General features: G+C 46.9%; 1 pseudogene; it reads left to right on the top strand.

Annotated features, from left to right (window-relative positions):
• The first annotated feature begins 337 nt into the window (after positions 1 to 337).
• On the top strand, positions 338 to 936 carry LOC147005337 (high mobility group protein B3 pseudogene; annotated as a pseudogene).
• The last annotated feature ends 7,812 nt before the right edge of the window (positions 937 to 8,748 follow it).

The following is an 8,748-nucleotide window of genomic DNA, read 5'->3' as shown; positions in this document are numbered from 1 at the left end:
GCCAATGGCTCTAGAGAGAGAAGATCCTGGTGCTAAAAGAGAAAAGGCTACATCTTTTCCTTCTTTGAGATGAAAAAGATTTGCTGAGGCTGGTAGGCAATACTGGTATGTGTGTGCACATGTGCGTGTGTGAGTGCATACATGTGCGGGCATGTGTGCTGCTAAATGAAACAGTATCTGTTATGTGTTTAAGACCCATCCCGCCCCGCTGGCCAATCAGGCTGCTCTTGTGGAGGCAGCTAGCGCGAGGCTGGGGAGCGCTGAGCCCCGAGTCATGCCCTGCGCTGCCCAGACTAGCGAACAATAGTCAGGATGGCTAAAGGTGACCCCAAGAAACCAAAGGGCAAAATGTCTGCTTATGCCTTCTTCGTGCAGACATGCAGGGAAGAACATAAGAAGAAAAACCCAGAGGTTCCCGTCAATTTTGCCGAGTTCTCCAAGAAGTGCTCTGAGAGGTGGAAGCCATGTCTAGCAAAGAGAAATCGAAGTTTGATGAAATGGCAAAGGCAGATAAAGTCCGCTATGATCGGGAGATGAAAGATTATGGACCAGCTAAAGGAGGCAAGAAGAAGAAGGACCCGAATGCCCCCAAAAGACCTCCGTCTGGATTTTTCTTATTCTGCTCTGAATTCCGCCCCAAGATCAAATCCACAAACCCTGGCATCTCCATTGGAGATGTGGCAAAAAAGCTGGGTGAGATGTGGAATAACTTAAGTGACAATGAAAAGCAGCCTTACGTCACCAAGGCAGCAAAGCTGAAGGAGAAGTATGAGAAGGATGTTGCTGACTATAAGTCTAAAGGGAAGTTTGATGGTGCCAAGAGTCCTGCTAAAGTTGCCCAGAAAAAGGTGGAAGAAGAGGAAGAGGAGGAGGAAGAGGAAGAGGAGGAAGAGGAGGAAGATGAATAAAAGCTCTGTCTCCTTGTGAATACCTTAGAGTAGGAGAGCGCTGTGATTGACACATCTCTTATTTGAGTCGTGTCTATTGCCCTTGTTAGGTTTAATTACAAAATTTGATCACGATCATATTGTAGTTTCTCAAAGTGTCAGTGGTTTACATGAAGTGGCCGTGGGTGTCCGGAGCGCCCTGAAACTGTATCAAAGTTGTACATAGCTCCAAACATTTTTAAAATGAAAAGGCACTCTCGCGTCCTCCTCACTCAGTGCACTTTGCTGTTGGTGTGACAAGGCATTTGAAGACGTTTCTGGCATTTTGTTCTCAGCTCGTAAGGTAGTGTTAACTACATGGCTATTGGCCAGAAATCCTGAGTTGTCAACTGTACATATCTATAGTTTGTAAAGAGAACACAACAACCCAGACAGATTCTTGATGCTCCTTGTTTGGCGTGGAGGCTGTGAGGGGAAGATGCCTTTTGGAGGGGGCCGTAGCTCAGGGCGTGCACTGTGAGGCTGGACCTGTTGATACTGCGGTGGGCATCCATTTAGCTTCAGGTTGTCCTGTGTTTGTATATAGTGGCATAGCATTCTGCTGAAATTCTTAGTTGTGGAAAGGGGAGAGGGGTCGGCCGGCATGAAAAGTGTTTGGAGTTTTTTTTTTTTTTTTTTTTTTTTTTAAGATTTATTTATTTATTATATGTAAGTACACTGTAGCTGTCTTCAGACACTCCAGAAGAGGGCGCCAGATCTCGTTGCGGATGGTTGTTAGCCACCATGTGGTTGCTGGGATTTGAACTCTGGACCTTTGGAAGAGCAGTTGGGTGCTCTTACCCACTGAGCCATCTCACCAGCCCTGGAGTTTTTTCTTTAGTTAAGTGCAGTAGGTTTGAAACTTTTTAAAGAAACTGTCGAACTCATCATTGTCAGCAAAGCAAAGAACTACTGCATCAATGGAAGTTCAAGAACCCTCTGGACCTAAACGCAATTTGCAACATTCTGTTATTTTTTGTATGTTTAGAATGCTGAAATGTTTTTGAAGTTAAATAAACAGTATTACATTTTAAAAACTGTTCTGTATTAAAAAAAAAAAAGACCCATCCCTGTTCTCCCAGCTGACCCCCTGAACAAACACCAACTGTGAGATGGAGAGATGAAGACCTTGGGGTTGGGGTTGGGGTTGGGGTTTCTCGGCAGGCACACATGCACACACACACACACACGTGCATGCACGCACACACAGCACCTTCTCCCAGGGTAAAGGGCCAGCTGCCCCAAGCACTGAGTCCATTGGTGGGTTCTCCTCCAGATTGCTTTCCACACTTTTCCACTTTTCAGAAACAAGCCACGGTGTGATTTTAAAAAGCACCTCGTATTACCCAGTGGGAATAGCTTATTGAGAATGAGCAAGGACTTGTGGGAATTTCAACAGGTGTGTCCTCTTGCTTCCTCCTCGTTAGCACAATTACATAATTGTGGCAGTCATTTTTTTAAAATTTTTTTTTAATGCTCTTAATATGTCCTACACTTGGCTTAGAACTTAAGTGCTATCTCATTAAGAGAGGTAATGCCAGGCGGTGGTGGCGCATGCCTTTAATCCCAGCACTTGGGAGGCAGAGGCAGGCGGATTTCTGAGTTCGAGGCCAGCCTGGTCTACAGAGTGAGTTCCAGGACAGCCAGGGCTATACAGAGAAACCCTGTCTCGAAAAACCAAACCAAAAAAAAAAAAAAGAGAGAGAGAGAGAATGAGAGAAAGAGGTAGGCCCTGTCAGCATTCTGTCTAAACTCCACCCCACAGTTACCTGGCAACAGCCAGCTAGGCCTGGTCCACTATAAAAGGGGCTGCTTGCCCCCTCTTCTCTCTCTTGTTCCTCTCTTGCCTCTCTCTCTAGCCTCTTGCCCTTTTGCTCCCCCCCTCTCCCCCTTCCCTTCCTCCTCTCTCCACACGGTCATGGCCGGCCGCTACTCTCTCCTTCTCTCTGCCTTTCTCTGCCTCTACTACTCTCTTACCTCCCCTCCCCTCCCCATGCCCTGAATAAACTCTATTCTATACTATACAATGTGTGTGGCTGGTCCCTCAGGGGTGGGGGTGTCCCTCAGGGGAAGGGATGCCTCCACATGGGCCCGCTGAGGCACCCCCTTTCCCCACAGCTCAGCCCCCCCCATAGAACATATTCCAATGCCTCTTTATCTTTTTTATAAACACATCAGGCCTGTTCTTCTCAAGGACAGAGGACAGGAAGTGGGGAATGCTGTGTCCCCAGGAAATGGAGCTGAAGTGGCTTCCCCAAGAAGCATCAATGCCAGAGACGACCCTTCTGGCAGCACAACTGGTCTGGTCCGCCAGCTGCTTCCATGGGTGCTACGATCATAGCAGAAAAGCATACCCTTTGTCTCTGTCACTTCCAGCTTGCTGACTGACAGAGGGGGTGTGTGTGCTTCGGTAGTTAATGTCTGCCTCTCTCATTGGATCAGCCTCGGGTCCCCAGTCAATGACATTGACTGGGTTGCAGCAGTTTGCCTGGAAGAAACCTGTGTTTGTAGCCACAAAAAGCTTTTTCAGGCCTGGGAGCCTTAGGGAATATTGAGCCAGATGGGGCCATAGATTTCTTCCAGAAAGAGCTCATTTTCTTTGCAATCCCAGGATAATTAATGTGCTAAGGGTCAAGAACATGGCTGGTGTCTCCCACTGGCCTGGGGGTGGGGGTGGGGGTGGGGACCGGAGCAGAGGATACCCATCTGCTAATAACCCAGAGACAAGGAGGACCTCTGGCCTTTCCCAGTCCTGGCTGCTCTGTTCTTCATGGGTGTGGGTGACAGAGAAGATTAGAGAGGTGTATGAAAGATGGTCGGTCCCTGGAACCAGATGGCTAGTCCACTGCTCGAGGGCAAACCCAGCAGGTGGCTGCTGAGCCCCTGATCTGAAAAGCCAGCCTGGTTCAGAAATGCCAGGCCACTCGGGAAGCCAACTGTCTGGGGATGGAGGAGGAATTATCGGGGAAGAAGGAGGCAAACCTAAGTTTTCCTTTAGGTCCACCCCGGGGGGCTCCCTGACCTTCAGTGTTCTGCTTACACTATGCAACACATACCCATCTGCAGACATCACCATTGCTCAAAGCACAGGGATGGTGGTCCTCTTCTTCTGGACATCTGCATGCCGAATAATCTTTTTCCTTTATGAGGAATGCCAGAGTTGACTCAGTCAGGGTCATAAGATGGAGTCACAGTGGCCTTTGTTGTGCAGGCCACTTTTATGTCAACTTGATACAAGCTAGGGCAAGCCTGCAGGACATTTTTCTTAGTTAGTGATTGACTGAGTAGGGCCCTGCCCATTGTGGGCGGGGCCATCTTTGGGCTGGTGGTCTTGGGTTGGATAAGAAAGCAGGCAGAGCAAGCCAATGAGAGCAAGCAGTAAGCAGCACCCCTCCATGGCCTCTGCATCAGCTCCTGCTTCCAGGTTCCTGCCCAGCTAGAGTTCCTGCCCTGACTTCTTTTAAGGATGGAGTATGATGTGGAAGTGTAAGCCAAATAAACCCTTTCCTCCTCAACTTGCTTTGCCCAAGGCATTTCTTTCTTTCTTGCTTGCTTTCTTGCTTTCTTTCTTTCTTTCTTTCTCTCTTTCTTTGGTTTTTTGAGACAGGATTTCTCTGTGTAGCCTTGGCTGTCCTGGAACTCACTCTGTAGACCAGGCTGGCCTCGAACTAAGAAATCCACCTGCCTCTGCCTCCCGAGTGCTGGGATTAAAGGCATGCACCACAACTCCCGGCTGCCCAAGGCATTTCATTACAACAATAGTAACCCTCTTTATGACAACTCCTTCATTCTTTCTATTGAAACTAAAGTTGCCATGAATATCTTTTGTCTAAAACAATCTGAATCCCTGTCTTCTTGTCTTTTTCTTGCTTTCCTTTATAGTTTTCTATTTCTCTCTTCTCCTTTTTTTCTTTTTCTTTTTTCTTGTTTTGTTTTTTACAGAGTCTCAAGTAACCCAGGCTATCCTTGAACTCACTATGTAGCCAACGATGACCTAGAGGTTTTTTTGTTTTTTTCACATGTGAAAGGTTTATTGCGGGGGGGGGGGGGGGGGGGTGCCGGCCGAAAGAGAAAGGGAACAAAGAGGGCCTAGAGGTTCTAATCCTCCTGCCCTCAGTTCCTGAGTTGCTAAAATGGCGGGGACTCCCCACTGTGCCTTGTTTATGTAGTACTGGGAATCAAACCCAGGGCTTTCTGTGTGTCATCTTTTGTGGGCAATATTTTCAGAAATAGCAGGCTACTTTCAAGAAGGCTACACCTGATAACATTCACTTTTACGTGTCTCCCCAAAGTCCACAGGTTAAAGTCCCAACCGCAGCACGGTGGATTAGAGGCAGGACTTCTGCAAAGTAATTTGGATAGAGTCATGATAAAACCCTGTGATGGGATTTTTGTCCCTGTAGGAAAATGAAGAGACCAGACTGTTCTGTGGCTGCTTGGTGTGAGCATTCAGTGGCAAGGTGGCCGACTGTAAACCAGGGGGCGTGGCCTCAGCGTCAGTAAGCCAACGGGCGTGGTGTGCCCTCAGCATCTGTTAGCCAAGGGGCATGCCCTCAGCATCTGTAAATCAGGGATGTGCTCTCAGCATTGGTAAACCAGGGGTGTGCCCTCAGCAGAGGGTAACTGATGTCAGGCGGTCTCAGTGTTCAAGCTGCCTTCCTAGGGTATACCCTTAAGGCCTCTTAGCTTTCACATTGAGCCAAAGCTGGCCTGGGTGCAAGATAGAACCGGTGATGCTAGGTTGTAAAAGATATCACAGCCTCCAGAACGCTGGAATCACTAGCAAACCACCTCGCCCATCTGCCTCAGTCTCCTGAGCTTCTCAATCAGCCTGGCTGAGTGAGCCACTTGGGAGAAGCCATGGGCCTTCAAGCCTTCTGCTGTCCTCAGGCAGACTACAACCCCAGGAGAGACCACACCAGAGCCAAGCCCACTGCAGTGGGACATCCTGATCCTCATGCAATTCTCTGCTTAGATGGTTCTTTTACAGCAATAGATAACGGGTCAAAGACTGGAGCACCTTTAAGATTTATGACCCAGCATTCCAGAGTCTTTCCCCACCCCACCCCCGTCTCCCCAGTCACCAGATTGCTGCTTCCTGTTGTTGTCATGGGACTGTCCCATGTGTGACATTGCATAACCTTCTGATAGGAGTTCCTGTGTTGTAGGGTGTGTTTTGGATGCCACGTCTGCAGCCGTGCAGCCGCTCGCCCTTTACTGCTCTGCTCCCTCATGGAGAGTGGGTTTTGATTTGTGGCCGTGAGCGTGTCCACAAGAGGATGTTCACAGCTTGTTACTCGTGCCCAGCTAAACCATCCGATAGACCATGCTGGGCAGCAAGCAAGCCCAGCCTGTTTTAAGTTAATTCCTCTCTTCTTTGTATTCTCTAGAGTAGAGTAAGCAAAAACATCTGGCTTCATTGGCGACCTCACCGCAGGAATACTCAGTACAAAAAGGAAACAGGGGCTTCCTTTTCTCTGCCCCTCATATTAGACATATCATGGCCTTGATTCGTTATTATTAGGTTCTAAGAATTATCTACTCAGCATCCAAGACATTGGAGGATTTGGAAAAACTTAAAGGAGTGGAAGTTTCCTTGGTATTTGACATGACCTTGTTCACCTAAGAGGCAGATGGCATAAGGAAGCCACAGACATTTCGGTTGGACCCGGGTTCAAATTCCAGTCACACTTCCTACAAGCTGTGTGACCCTGGGCAGGTTTTTGGACCTCTCTGAGCCTTACTTAGTTTCCTCTTCTTTTGTTTGTTTGTTTCTTTTCCAGACAGGGTTTCTCTGTGTAGCCCTGGCTGTCCTGGAACTCACTCTGTAAACCAGGCTGGCATCGAACTCAGGAATCTGCCTGCCTCTGCCTCCCAAGTGCCGGGATTAAAGGTGTGCGCCACCACGCCTGGCTCTGTTTAAGCTTTCTTTTGGTTCTGTTTTGGTTTTGTTTTTGTTTTTTGAGACAGAATCTCTCTGTGTAGCCCTGCCTGGAATGGAACTCTGTAGACCGGGCTGGCTTCAAACTCACAGATCTTCCTGCTTCTGCTAAAGGCACACACTAGCATAGGCCTGGCTGTTTGATATATCTTAAGGATCCAATGGGTGATGAACATGAGCTAGGACCCAGCCTAGAGTGTGCTAACCCTGCCCAGTGACCACACAATTATTATAGACAATCCCATGGTACCTTGGTGAGGCTGTGTCACAAAGCAAGACAGACTCAATCTTTGAATCCAGCTGTGTGGTGTGAATCACATGTCTTCAGCAGCACTGGGAGCCTCAGTTTCTTGGTCTGTAAAATGGGCCCACAATGGACTGTTTGTTGAATCATTATGCAAACTAATGAAGCAATGGATGGATGTAGGGAGGTATTTAGCACTAAGGAGGTCCACAGCACACACAACTGTTATTCTTTATAGAGGAAAGCATTCGGTGACCATCACAACCCAGTGTGATTTCTGTCAATTCAGGCTGCCATCCCCGTAGGTTCATGGGACCTTGACCAGCACATCCCCATTGACTTAGGGCAGAAACCCTGGATGGCAAACAGGTCATCCAGGAACTTCTAGAAGGGATGAGGCTGTGAATGTCTGTGAGAGCAGCTTCCCGAATTCCACCCCAGCACTGACTTGGTAAAATGAAGCTAGTGATTGAAGAAGTCCCCTCCTGCAGGCTCAGGTCCCTTATGAACATGACAATGTTCATGGTGGGGACCAGTGCTCGCTCAGCACATGAGGCATGCCAGGTCTTGTCCTAGTTTCTCTTTGAAAAGGAATCTATCTATGTATCTATGTATGTACTTATGTATCTATGTGTCTATCTATGTATCTATCAATGTATCTACCTATGTATTTATATATTTATGTATCTATGTATTTATCTATGCATCTATCTATATATCTACCTATATATTTATATACTTATGTATTTATGTATGTATCGATGTATCCACCTATGTACCTATGTATATATCTATGTATCTACCTATGTTTCTATGCATTTATCTATGTATCTACCTATGTATTTATGTATCTATGTATGTATCTATCTATGAATCTATGTATATATCTATGTATCTACCCATGTATTTATATACTTATCTATCTATGTATCTATTTATCTATCTATGTATATATGTATATATCTATCTATGTATAAACCTACATATCTACGTATTTATCTATGTATATATGTACCTAACTATCTACCTACCTACCTATCTGTGGTCTCACTAGGTAGCCATGGATAGCTTGGAACTTGCTGTGTAGATCAGGCTGCCCTCCAACCCATAGAGATCCACCTGCAGGTGCTTACTGCTGCCAGAGGCTGGAACTGGAGTCAGAGTTGGGAGGCATGAGTAGTAGTAACTGACTTCACCTCTTCTAGGAGAGTGAACCACTCTCTTAACTGCTGAACCATCTGTCTATCCACCCCCTCATGATTTTATATGGTTCTTCTTTAGTTTTACCTGTGTATGCATATATTCCTGTGTGCGTACTCCTGAATGCAGGTGGTGTCTATGGAGGCCAGGGTCTTCAGATCACCCTGAACTTGGGATTTCAGGTGGTTGTGAGCATCTCTCCTGCACCTAGTCTCTATGGAAACATGAAGTCTTTCAGAGTCCTCGACAGCTCACACAGTAAATGTCCCATTTTACAGATGAGGACAGTGAGGCATCAGAAGGTAGGATGGATCACTGGTACATGAATGGTCATAAGGATTTATTCCTGTGTAGTCTGAGCTTTCAGTCTGACTGTTGGCTTTTACCCCTGAAGTATTATATCCTCATGATAGTATTGAGGGGTGAGAGGGCTGAAC

The sequence above is a fragment of the Mus caroli genome, unplaced genomic scaffold (assembly GCF_978045245.1).
Source record: "Mus caroli unplaced genomic scaffold, Mus_caroli_1 scaffold_4, whole genome shotgun sequence".
NCBI lineage: Eukaryota > Metazoa > Chordata > Mammalia > Rodentia > Muridae > Mus > Mus caroli.
This window is presented reverse-complemented; position numbering and strand designations above follow the sequence as displayed.